Consider the following 14,142-nt stretch of genomic DNA (forward strand, 5'->3'; position numbering starts at 1 on the left):
GCAATAAAAAAAACTATATGTCCAGTACTGAACTGAAAAAATTCATGAAAAATTGCCAGAAATATTGCACAAGCAACTGACAGTATGTATGCAGATTTATTAGGTTGCATTTTGGTAGGGAGACACAAGACATGTTAAAAAAAAATCAGTGTAGTATTTCAGGGAAAAGAGCCAATATTATTGTACAGACTGCATGCACACTGTGTATGTGACCTTATATATGTATGGCAATGTATAAGATGGAATGGATAGGCAGTTTTAATCAAAAAACCAAAATGAAAGTGTATTATTTCACACAGAAATGCAAGAAAAATTTGACAGGGTTGCAAATGGGCAGTTTTTAATCAAGAAATCAACAATGTACTAATTCACAGAAAAAAAGCCAGAAGTACTGTACAGATTCCATGTACACAATGTAAGCATGTTTACTAGGCTGTATTTTTAGAGGGTGAGACCAACTAGATTGATAATCAATAAATCAAAATTACAGTATATTAATTCAGAGGAATAAATCCAGAAATATTGTACTAACTCCATGCAAGCACCTCCAGTAGACCATAATTTCAGAGGGAGACAACAGGCAAAAAATAAAAAATGGAGCTTATTATTTCACAAAAGCCAGATGTGATTCTGACCCCTGCACTTCACTCACTATGTTGTACACTATACTCCTGCCCCTTGCACTGCATTCACTATGTTGTAAATTATACAGCACCTCTGATATCTGCACTGTATACACTATGTTGTAAACTGCTCAAAAAAATTAAAGGAACACTTTAAGGAACACTTGAAAAACACATCGGATCTCAATGGGGAAAAATATCATGGTGGATATCTATACTGATATGGACTGGGTAATGTGCTAGCAACATAAGGATGCCCCATCGATGGAAATTAAAATTATCAACCTACAGAGGACTGAATTCAAAGACCCCCCAAAAATCAAAGTGAAACAATGATGCAGCAGGCTAGTCCATTTTGCTGAAATTTCATTGCAGCAACTCAAAATGGTACTCAGTAGTTTGTATTGTCCCCATGTGCTTGTATGCATGCCTGTAAATGTCGGGGCATGCTCCTCATGAGATGATGGATGGTGTCGGATAGAATTTAGGTCAGGCGAGCATGGGGGCTATTCAATGATATCAATTCCTTCATCACCCAGGAACTGCCTGCGTACTCTCACCACATGAGACCAGACATTGTCGTGCACCAGGAGGAACCCAGGACCCACTGCACCAAAATGGTCGTGCTGAACGATGTTACAGGCATCATAATGTTCTCCATGGCTTCTCCAGACCCTTTCACGTCTGTCACATGTGCTCAGGGTAATCCTGTTCTCATCTGTGAAAATCAGAGGGCACCAGTGGCGAACCTGCCAATCCTGGTGTTCAATGGCAAATGCCAATTGAGCTCTATGGTGCCAGGCAGTGAGCACAAGGCCCAATAGAGGATGTCAGGTCCTCAGGCCATTCTCATGAAGTCTGTTTCTGATTGTTTGGTTAGATTCATTCTCACCAGTGGCCTGCTGGAGGTCATTTTGTAGGGCTCTGGCAGTGCTCATCCTTGTTCCCATGTTCCCTAGTGCCCATGTTCCTTCTTGCATAAAGGAGCAGATACTGGTCCTGCTGATGGGTTAAGGACCTTCTACAGCCCTGTCCAGCTCTCCTAGAGTAACTGTGTAACGTACCTGGTGGTGGAGCCTGATGTGTGGAAGTAGGCTTCTCTTACACCTCTGGCTCAGGAGTCCTGGTAAAGTGACAGGAGCACCTGAGCACACAGTGGACATGAGTGCCTGACTGGTCTTCCGTTGTAGGATGCTGGAGAGCTGGACAAAGTTGGAGGATGAGCAGATAGTGCATTGTTGTGGGCAGGCTGTGTTTGCTGAATGGCAGGCTGGCTTTGCTGATGAGCAGGCTGTGCATTGCCGATGAGCAAGCTGTGCATTTGCTGTGGAGCAGGCTCTGTATTGCGGTAGAGTAGGCTGTGCTGAGGGTACACCGACGTGGAAAATCAGCTGGTTCAGATGCAGAGAGCAGGGTCAGGCAGTCCGGGTTGGCAACTGAAAAGCTGATCAAGGAAACACATAGCAGGCAGAAGAATAGTCAAGGTCAGGTCAGGGTCGGCAAAGGTAGGAAGATGGCTGTATAAGCAGGAGGTTCAGGCAGAAACGCAAACCAAGGACAAGCCAGGGGTTGGTACAGGCAGTGTTCAGGCACGGTCAGGGGCAGATCAAGTCTGTAACAGAGAGGTAATACAGGAACAGGTTTCAGATACATCAGGGAACGTAATAGACCAAGCAGCAAGGACCCCAGTCCATGGTGCAGTTTAAATAGCCCGCCTGGTGTTTGTGCATGCTTGTGCACTTGCTCCTGCGTGCTTCCGTGCATTCGTTCACACATGTGCACCTGTTTATGCATGTGCATGCAATTTGCCTATGCGCATCCGCGGATCGGCTGCAAACAGCTGTTCTGTGCATCGGAATGCATCTTTCTTGAAAAACTGCCTGTCTCCTGGAATCTCTTCCATGCCATCCCAGAGGAGTTGGACTGCCTGTGCAACCTCTTTAGGGTCCAGGAATTGCCTCATGCTACCAGTAGGGACATTGACCCTAGCCAAATGCAAAACTAGTGAAAAACAGTCAGAAAAGATGAGTAGGGAAAAAATGTCAGTGACCTCCACCTGTAAAACCATTCCTGTTTTGAGGGTAGTCTCATTATTGTCCATCTAGTGCACCTGTTGTTAATTTCATTAACACCAAAGCAGCTGAAAATGATTAACAACCCCCTCTTCTACTTAATTGACCAGATCAATATCGTAGGAGTTTAATTGACTTGATACTATACTCTGATTAAAAAGTATTCCTTTAATTTTTTGACCAGTGTACATTAAAATCCTGACTAGTAAGATCCCCATTTTATAGCTTTTAGTGACGCTCCAAGCTCAAACCTCTTCGGTGATCCAATATGTGATGGGTGTCGGCATCTATTGTGCTCAGCCAAGCCTGATATGCAATAAAAAATGGAAAGATGCAGCACTCCTCAAAGCCCATTTATATGTTTTAGATGAAAAGCGGCCTCAGCCTAGACTCTTCCCAAGCCATGCTCCTTGATGCGTTTCTCTCCACCCACGGAGCTTGGTCACATACGTACATTATATCTCTGACACCTGTACTGTATACACTCTGTTGTACGTTATACTCCTGCCAACTGAACTGTATATGTGATGAAATTATACTCCTGACCCCTGTACTGTATACTCTATGTTGTATGTTATACTCTTGACCCTTGCACTGTAAAGACTATGTTTCACATTATATTAAGCCTGGAGTCACAGTTTTAACTATTTTATTGCACAGGATTTTTGCCATGTATAAAAATGTCAACCCATCAGCAACCACAACAGGTGTAACATTACTCCGGAGAAAGGTCAGTATCAAATAATGTTTTCTAATTATTTTATGCCATTTGCAGTGTATTTGGTGTGTATTACTGTATTCTCTGCAAAAGCTGTTGGGTTGCTACACTATAAAAATACATTACAGACTAAAAGTTGTAGCTAGCTAAACAAATTCATAAATAATTTTACTAATTGCCAAGACATACTTGGCTGTGTTTCTGTCCTTATTATGATAACTCTTCCCGTATGGGAGGCACAGTGGAGGCTGGAGACTGTGGGTGCAGAGATGGACCATCAGAGTTGCAGACTATAAAAGCAGTATAGATTTCCAATGCAGTAGAGACTGAGGCTGTGGGTGCAGCAGAGGCTGTGGATGCAACTGAGGTTCTTTAAAGACTGTGAGTGCAGCAAAGGTGCAGAGGAGACTCTTGATGCAGTAGAAGTTAGGGCTATAATGTTGAAGCTTATACTGGCTTCAGCTGAGGCTGAAAATACTGAAGTGTATACAGTCTTTGATAGCTCAGGAGATCAAGCTACTTCCTTGCTTAAGTTGTGACCAAGTCTTCTGCTTGAATTTAAATGGAGGATGCAGAGCTGCAACACTGTAGGTAAAACCCAGAAGTGCCGAAGGCCAAGCAACAGTGAGAAGATGCAGGAACTGGATCATGGAAGGAGAGTAACAGGGACATAAGCAGCAATTTGAAAGACACTAAGAAGGTTTTAATCAAGAAATCAAAATTAGAGTGTATTATCTCAGATTAAAAAGCAACCAAAGTTGTACTGACGTGAAGCACACTACATAAGCAGATTTAGTAGGCTGTAATTGCCAAGTGAAACACCAGGCAGGTTTTAATAAAAAAAAAAAATTGGGTATATTATCTCACAGAAAAAAAGCTGATAAATTGGACAGATTTGATGCACTCTATGTAAGCTCACTAGGCCGCATTTTCAGAGGGAGACCCCAGGCAGGTTTAATCAAGAAATATAGAATACAATGTATTTCACAGAAAACAAACCTAAAATATTGTATAAATTTCATGTACACTATATAAACTGCTCTTGCAGGCAAAAGTTTCAGGGGAAAACACATTGTATAAACTTGATGCACACTATTAGGGATGAGCTCAAGGTTCATTTTGATCACAAATTCAGACCGAACTTTGGTTGTTTGGGAGTTAAGTCCAATGGTTGCATATTTACCCATTTGGCAGAAGCTAAACACCATGCACATCAGCAGTATTAATTCTACTATTGCACATGACAGCTTCTCACTTTCAATGGTTGTTAAGGAAGCTGTCAGGTGCAGGCACCACTAAGTCCTTAACAAACAGTGACTTCAACGGCTCTACTCAATCAAGTGGTCAGAGATAGTTACAAAAAAGCATGGGGTTCCCTGTTATTCATGCCAGGCCTTTTGAGTCTGGTATACATTTTAAAGGGTGTCTCATGCAAAAAAAAAGAAAAAAAATCATAAAGTCTCTTAGGAAATCCATATGAGACCGTTCTGGGGTGACATCACCCACAATGACCTGGAATTGTGATTCAGTGACAAGAGAATGCACAGACATGTCTTGGTGGCTTTTATTTTTTTTTATTATTATTGACTGAACTGGTAGAATTTTGATCCACCAATGGGCAGTTTAAAAATGATAATTCTATTTGACACAAAAGATAATCTGCATCCAACATTTTTATGTCCATCCCCCAACCCAATTCATAGCCCACTTATTTCCTTATCTCATCAACTATCTGAGTATTGTACAAGAGAAGTATTTGGAGCACTAAGAAGAGAAAAAAGATGTAACTGTGATGGCTAGTATATTAACCACACAAGTAAAGTCCAAAGGTGGTTAAGGGGTATTCCAACAATGCTTGACTCAGTAGCAGCTAATTCAAAGAGAGCTAGAAGAGACTCTGTGTAAGCCACAAAAGAGAGAGAAGCAGCGCCATCTAAGTGCAGCAATATAGTAGGCAAATAATTTATTTCCACAAAATTGGCAGCTCAAGATAGTAGTAGTCAAATGAGCGCTTGTCAAACTGGTGTCAACTGCTGTGCAACTCCTGGCTGGTCCCGCTGCAGGCAAGGCTCCAAAACATTGTCCTTGGCTGTGCTGGTGGTTCCTAGTACTTCCTAATCGGTGTGGATCCTCAGGGCAGGCGAGAGTGATGTCAGCTCCAGGTACAGCAGCAGTAGGCTTGGCACACGCTCGCAACATGCATGCTCCTTCATCATTATTGTGTATGTTTGTGTGTTTTTTTCTCAAAGATTGTCTTAAGCTGGCCATAGATGGATAGAATTTGAAGCATTCTTAGGAAAAGAATGTTCTAGTAAAGTTTGTTAATTTTTCAAATCATTAGTTGGTCAAATCAATATTAATTTTCAACCACAATGACAAGAAAATTCAAAGATGCAGGACAGAAATTTGTTTTCTCAAATGAACAAACTTCTAACAGCATATGTGGTTTTTGAGTATTTTTGTATAAACTTTCCTAAGACCTTTTCTAAGAATTTGCATTTGAAATTCTAACCATCTATGGCCAGCTTTAATTAATATTTTGTGAAAACATTTTGTATTAGTACTGCTTGGACCTTGGAAGAAGGGGGTACACCCTGAAAGCTTGTCCAGAAAATCAAAATGTTAGTGCACATAAAAAAATTATCATGGACAGTACTCAACATTATTTTTTGCAAATGCACTAATCTCACCTCAAGCACACACTCACCTTAAGCATAATCAATAAATCAAAATTAGAGTATTGTAATTAACAGAAAAAAACAGCTATAAATATTGTACAGACTCCAAAAACATTATGTAAGCAGCTCCAGTGGATTGCTGTTTCAGGGGTAGACACCAGGTAGTTTTGAATCCATAAATTAACATTATATTGACATTGTATACATTTACAGAAAAAAGGGTCAGGCTCTATAAATGTTACACAAGCAGCTTTCATAGGCTGCATTTTCTGAGGTAGACACCAGGCAACGTTTAAACAAGAATTCAAAATTAGGGAATATTATTCCCAGAAAAAGGCCACAAGATTTAAACAGACTCAATGGACAATACGTAAACAATTTTCCTTGACTGCAATTTCAGTGGGAGAGACAAGGCAGGTTTTATGACAAAATAAAAATTAGAGTGTCCTGTGAAAGCTCCAGCCAATGTTCAGCCAGAGCACTCAATAGTCCAGGGGGTACTCCAAAAAGTTAATGATATAGTTTAGGTGAAGTTTTATATTTGCAGACACTGAACCAGGGGGTAACACGAGCTGCATATGCAGAACTTCTGCCTCTTCATTTAGGCCTGTCTGACATTATCAGTATTGATGATTGCTTTGTTAGCAGCTATGACAATAGGGGGATGGAGGATGCTATGTTTTGGTGCACTTAGCAGTGTGATGATTTGCTGTGCTAAATTATCCTGCACAAGTATGCAGTGATATGCTCCAAAAAAAACCCCACAGCTTTGCCTGTGTTAGGAGCAAGTTTTTGCCACTGACCCAAAAATAATAAAGATCCTAGCAAAAATATATTAATTATCTCTGTACAAAAAAACAAACCCTAACTAAAAGCAAAAACAAATATAAAAATGTCAAATTAAAAACAAACTGTAAAGCACAAAAAACTGGTAGGGGCCCAGGGACTAAACAGCAGCTGAAGTTGTTGCTGACACAGAAAAAGGACATTCTAGAAAGGACTGTTGGGTCTATGCACTGTGAACACAGAGGGGGTACACTACAAAATGTACTGTAGTCTGCCACACTGCAATTCAATGTAATGTGGCACCATACAGCACCAGGTATAGCACTTGCTGACAGCACTGTATAGTATAGAAACAAAGACTCTGTAGTCTCTCTTTCTCTGCTCCATGTCTCTCCAACACACATTGACTATGTACATGACTGACTGTAAACATAGCAGCCCTATTCTGCACCACTGTCTAGTAATGTAACAGCAACTATGTCTCCCTCCAAACACACTTTAATCTCTCTCTAACTTCTCCTAGTTTCTCCAACACACACTGACTGTATATTCATTAAGACTGACTGTACAGATAGCAGTGCTATTTTGAACCACTGTATAGTAGCATAGAAACAACTGTTTCTCCATGCAAACACATTGTGATCTCTCCTTGTCTATTTCTAGTTTCCAATGTACTGGGAGAAGTTACTGCTAACCCTGACGTCTATAGGGAGGGAGCAAGAACATAAGAAAACCACCACCATTCAACCTCATTTCAGAGGCTAGGAAGTACATTACTGGGTTTGCTATTTTCCCAAACTGTGAATGACTTGTGTTTAGCTGAACTCAAGTTCAACCTGAGCCAAAAGCTTGGGAACCCAAATGAAAGCTGTGAAGTACAGGTATGTTATTGTACCTGTACGAGCTGCCAGTCTGCAGTATATTTAGTGCGATCGGTTGGCAAGTGGATATATTATTAATCTTATTTTCTCCTATTTGTTTGCATAAAATGGGACAAGTGATAGCTGCTAACCACGTATGCTATACTCAACCTCAGGCATATTTTATGCACCTCATGGGTATGGCCGGTGTTCTAAAAGCAGGTGGTCCCTATGCTTATTACTTTACTGAAATTCCCTCTCCCATGTACACCTGATGTTTGTCTGCTTGGTATATTGGATGAAGATTATGTATGGGAAGAGAAACAGCCTCCTCAAATTTTGTAAAATTTGGGACTTATGGTCTAACTTTTCTCTCACCCTAAGCTTGGGAGGACCTACCCTAGTTCAAATTTCACAAATTACTACAACCAGTGTATATGTTAACCTCTTTGTATCATGTCATTTGCATGCAGTAAGAATTCACAAGAGACTGCCATTGATTGTATTCATTTTTTTTTTATGATGGGTACCAGTATCCAGATGAGTCCCCATACTAATTGGTACTGTTAATATTCAAGTACCTTTAAACTTGTTCTCAACTGTTTGAAGTCAATAAACACAGCATAAAAAAATAAAGTGTTAATGCTGCATACAAGAAAACAGAAGCAGCGTATGAAATATTTTTCCTAGGTGTTATTGACTTAAAACATGGAGCTGAATATGGCTCGAAGAGTGCGCAGTGCAGCAGTTTCAACATTTATGTTTGCCTAGGAATAATTACTTCCTGCAAAAGCAAACAAAATAAAACCTCACTCCAACCCACAGACTGTCATTCAAATTTGTATTTTTAGCTTTCTTAGACAGATATAATGACATGCTAGATTCCACATGAAGCACTGCAAGATCCAACACATCATGCAGCAGAGAATTGACAGCACTTTGTGGATGTTTTGAAACTGAAAGTACCCGACCTAAAGTCAAACATGAAATAAAGTATATTGGTGACTAATCAAGAACGGTTTACATTTATTCTGCATAGCGTGAGGCCTGTTGTGCATCAAACACAAGTTATTAGGTCTGGATCCAGTCAGTGGCCATTCTTATGTATTAATTTACATTATACAGAAAAGAACAAGAAGGCTCTTCTAAGTGTAATACATCCACATATTGATTGGTGAAAACAGTTAAAACCACTTACAGAAGGTGATAAGGCTCAGTCATATGAAAACATCAGTGCAGGGCTCCTGTCACTGTGTTGTGGAGCTCACTGTGCCGACCAGCAGCAGCAGGGGGAGCTCAGGTGCAATTCCAAGATGGCCACCACTCTTCCTGGGAATCAGTGCTGTGTAGCCAAAGTGATCAGTCAGGTTAGGAATCGTTCCCTTAAGATTAAAGCACTGGATATGGTACAAGTCTCCATCCAGAGCGGCAGACCAAATTCCAATACAAGTCACAATACACCAAATACACCCTCCATGAACTTCTAACTAGTGTGTGTCCAGCGGCCAATCAGCCAGCGTAAAATATTATCCCTGTCACTGTGTTCTGGAGCTCACTGTGACGACCAGTAGCAGTAGGGGGAGCCCAGGTGCAATTCCAAGATGGTCACTGCTCTTTCTGGGAATCAGTGCTGTGTAGCCAAGTGATCAGTCAGGTTAGGATCTGTTCCCTTATGAATAAAGCGCCGGACATGGTCCAAGTCTCCATCTGGTCCAGTCTCCATGCCAAGTCACACTACACCGTAGACACTGGCCATGAACCTCTAGCCAGCGTGTGCCCAGCGGCCAATCAGCCAGCTAGAAATCTCAACATTTACATTACACAGCACAAATATACATACCATACATACAAGCATTTTTTTGTGTTAGATTGGGCTGGTACTGAATGCTGGCATTTCCAGGCATTGGCCCTGTACTGGATTCTTTGACAGTCTAGCACAATTAGGGTTGCCACCTCACCCCTTTAAATCCGAACATATATTGGTTACACAGGTTCTGTGGCTGATTAAGGTAGTAATTAAAATGGCTTAGTGCCTTATCTGCATTAAATTAGCCTCAGAACCTGTGTAAATAATATGTGTTCGGTGTTAAAGGGAGGAGGTGGCAACCCTAAGCACAATCTATTTAATTTGATCCAAACAAATATTGCATTTATTAAGCAGCACACTCTGTCAGGCTAGAAATTGGATCAGTTATCTGTAGGCTGGATCTCATAAATGAAGAACTGGGCTTTGTAAACAAATGCCCTGGTCATGTCCCTAGCAACCACAGGCCTGCTATTTTCTGCTACTATGAGGCCTCATGCATGCAGGATGTCTTGAAAATGCCTTTCCTCTTGGCAGTAATGTTTTGGCAGAAAAAACACCTGACACTTGTAAGCTGTCTAATGTTTTTACAAGTGCTTACAAGTATTTACAGGCGTCGAGCGCTTGGGCGTTACTTCATTTCATTGGGCAGAATAATAACTTATTCTGGCCCTTGAAATGAATTAACGCTAAAGCGCTAAATGCACCTAGCGCTAACATGCGTTTAGATGTATTTACAAGCTTCAAACTTTTTTTCTGCCAAAACGCTGCTGCTACTGGATGCACTGGCCATGGGTTTTTTTTCCTGCCTTTAAACGCTCCTGCTTCTAAACACTACTAAAAGTCTATGTGTGTATGGACACACAGGATAACATGGAGGGGCATTTGGAAGCCGGGAAAAAAAAGCACCTGACACCCCTAAAAGCAGCAATAAAAATGTCCTGTATGCATGAGGCCTGATGTTTAGTCTTTATGTTTGGCAACATTTTTCACTCTCTCATTACTCAAAGCAACTACTGAACAATTAACACATTTGATTGGGTGGCACATTAAACTTTCTAGTTTACTCCCTTTCCGCCTCACATATGTGGTGTGATGGAGTAAGGTGCATGGGATCTGTACTGCCAGTGGCCAGATGGTTTCTAAAGGTCAGCTTTCATGTCTATTGTTCTAGTCAAGCATTGGAAGCTCAGTACTGTGCAAAAAAAAGTAAAAAAAAGTGCAAAAGTCAGCAAATATATTCTGATTTAATCAAAATTATCCCATTATTAAATGATCTTTCTATAATAATTATACTTTTCTGGTAAGAAATATATCAGACTATAGCAACACATCGTTTACCAAAGTAAAGTCAAATGAAAGAAATGTATTACAGACATTATAAGGCCCCTTTCACACTGATGGTCTGATCGGGTGTGCCTGTTTTTCAGGTGAACCCAATTGGACCATCCGTACACCTCTATGGACCGGCAGGTGTCAGCAGACATGTGCCCGCTGACACCCGCTGGCATCTGATCCAATCCTGTACAACAAAAAACATCCATTCCCCATCCGTCCAGCAGATTAGATTATAGTTGGATGGACAGGCGGTCCATTTCCATCCAACCACCCCATAGGAAAAAGCAGGCTGTGTCTGTGTCATCCGCTTGCTCAGCGGGGATCAGCAGAGAGATCCCCCGCTGAGCAAACGGATTCGCTGGCGAGTCCGCCCTGTCTGAAAGAGGCCTGGTGCTGGTCAGTCTTCAATTGCTAATGTATAAATATTTGAGAAGGAATTAAGAATTTCACAAGAGAAAAATAATAATAATAATAATAAAAATAATAATAAATAATAATAGTTTGTTGCTTGCATGAATACGTAGGAGCAGTATGTTGGTGAATGTTAATGAATGTGTGAAGTTATTTCAATTATATTTTCTGAAAAGAACATAAGAGCAATGAATCTATGGATATACCCAGGTAGCAGGATTATCTTGGGTGGCCAGAGATCAACTCACACAGTGGGACTTGTTTCCAGCCATAGTACCCCATACCTGGGAAGCCCTTAGTTTGAGATGTTTGCATGTAGGAGGATCATAACTTCTGTGTCATAGCAATAGACCCACGTTTTGTAGAACTGACACTGGAAATATTACTGATATAAAATATTGATCAAGTTTCTATTTTATTACTTTATTATTTCCAGTAATTGAAGTCTGTAAATACTACCCTTTTTCTGTGATATATGTACTCCTGAGCCTGTGTACTGTGCGATACACACATCTGACCAGGGGTGGACTGACAACTCATGGGGCCCCCGGGCAATAGGGGATCATGGGGCCCCTGTGTCCTTGCCCAAACTCAAAAAAGGCTATGAAAAAAGGTACCAGTGGCATCTTATGGGGCCCCCTACAGACCCCGGGCCCTCGGGCAGTGCCCGAGTTTCCAAATGGTCAGTCCACCCCTGCTTCTGACCACTGCATTCTGTATGCTGGGCTATATATATGAAATATTCCTGACTACTGCACTTTTTAGTCAATATTTTACATTACATACGTCTGACTAAAGTGCTCATTGTTATGGTTGCTGGATGCTAGTAGTTACTGACTATAGAAGGTTGGTTCTGGAATGCTGATTTTTTTTCCTTGATTTGAACAGCATTGTTGATAGGCTGTGTCCTCGTTTTTTAAATCTGCCCTAGGGTGTCTCATCTGGTTGTTCTGCTTAATTATATCAGAAAGGCTAAAATGATGCCATTCCAGGTGAGTGACCGACTCTCACATGTTGTGAACTGGAACCCAGGGCGCTGCACAGCTTGTCTGTGAGATTCAGTAACATGCATAAATCTGGAATATTGCTACATCAATGTATGTGTATATGAGATTTGAGTAAGCACTGAATCACCTTTTTAATGTTCCCGTCAAACCTGTGATGTAATTTTAATGCTTCAACAAAGATACCAAGGAGTGCACCATTATTCCGGATTTGTGCATGCAACTTAATTATATAAGAGCAGATATGTATGAAGATCTTTAGAGGGATCCTAGCTGAGAAGCAAGAATGGAGCATAGATCAAATTTCAACAAGGTGCAGATTATAAGAGCTTGACAGTGGATTGGAAACTTGTGCGATTGGTATTCTTAGAGTGTCGCCCCTGGCATGGTCTCAGTGGTGGTAGCCAATACTTAGACTGGCTAAGGCCAGAGTACTAGTCATTGGCCAAGTACGAGATCAGGGTCTTTCGTCCATGGTAGAGTTATCACCACAACTTGTTTAGCACATACCGTTGGTAAAATAATGAAATGTAACTCCTGCCTTTAATGTGCAATGCTGGCAAACAAATTGGATATATATTGTTCTGCAGAAATAGAAACAGATGTACCGTGTAGCCTCCTACTGGGTGAGACCTACAGTATAGCACTTCCTACAATACAGCTCATGTTCCGTGCTAATTGAAGAGCTGTGGCTCTGGTCACTGCAAAGAGGACTTTTTTTTTACAGCATGTGAGCAGGGGACAGGTTTTTCTGCTCTGTGGCAGATTTTTAAAGAACAAAGACTGAAAGACATAGAACATGTTGTGTTTGGTATACCTGGAATGTATTTAGCTAATTTAAACCGAAATTCCAATTAGGTCTTATTGAAATGCACATAATCCCATACCACAAAACATGGTTGGTAATGCAATCCCACAAAGCATGGTTGATAATGTACTGAAAAGCTAAGGGGTGAAGAGGGCTGGCAACAGCTATCTTTAAAGAAATGAATGATATACTACATAAGCTCATTCTGTCTGCTTGTGCCTACTGAAGTAAAAAATTACTGAATGCACAATTAAATATTTCATAATCCAAAATTGTAAACAATGGTGATACATTGTTTAGAACTGGGGAAGTTGTTTACTTATCCTTTTAAAGGAAATAGTTTGAAGCGACAAGTGCAATTGGAAGACTAGCTAAAATCAGGTGTGCGTCGTTTTATGTTCAGATGACAGCACATTAAAATGTTTGAAATTGTGTTGATATTGGATATGAACCAAAGAGCCACTCATGCCAGAGTTGTGAAGGCACTGCCTAACCATTCTTCCATTAAGGGTGCCACATGTAAAGATGTGCTTTTAAATAGGAAGCACCGAACAAAGAGGTGTATTCATATTTTATGCATAACTAAGCATGCACTTCTTTTTATTAGAACTCTATTTATATTGGAAAGTAAGGAAAAATACCACAGCAAAAATAAGATGAAATCCAGGTAAGAAAAATCAATTTACAAGTTATGTATTCATTAAAGAGAAAAAATGAAAAGTATTTTAAATGCAGCTACTGGGGCTTGTGTACAGGGGTGGCAACTGAGACCCAACCCCATGCTCCAGGGGTACATCTGGATAGGGTAGGCAGCAGGAGGCACATGGAGGAACTGATTCCCTTCTATCCACCTCCTGCTGTGAATGAGGTGCTGTTTACTACCCTGCCCCCCTCCCCCTCAACCCTGTTGAGCTGCCTATTACCAGCCCTTTCCCCGTTCCCTTTCAGAATGGAGAGCAGGGAAGGGGGAGATAAATTTGTAATTTACCAGCCTTTTCCTTGTCCTAATAAATACAGTCAGTGATTGGTACTAATCACTG

The sequence above is a fragment of the Staurois parvus genome, unplaced genomic scaffold, assembly GCF_062004578.1.
Source record: "Staurois parvus isolate SC_StPar_1 unplaced genomic scaffold, SC_StPar_1.0 ptg000372l, whole genome shotgun sequence".
In the NCBI taxonomy this organism is placed as follows: Eukaryota; Metazoa; Chordata; class Amphibia; order Anura; family Ranidae; genus Staurois; species Staurois parvus.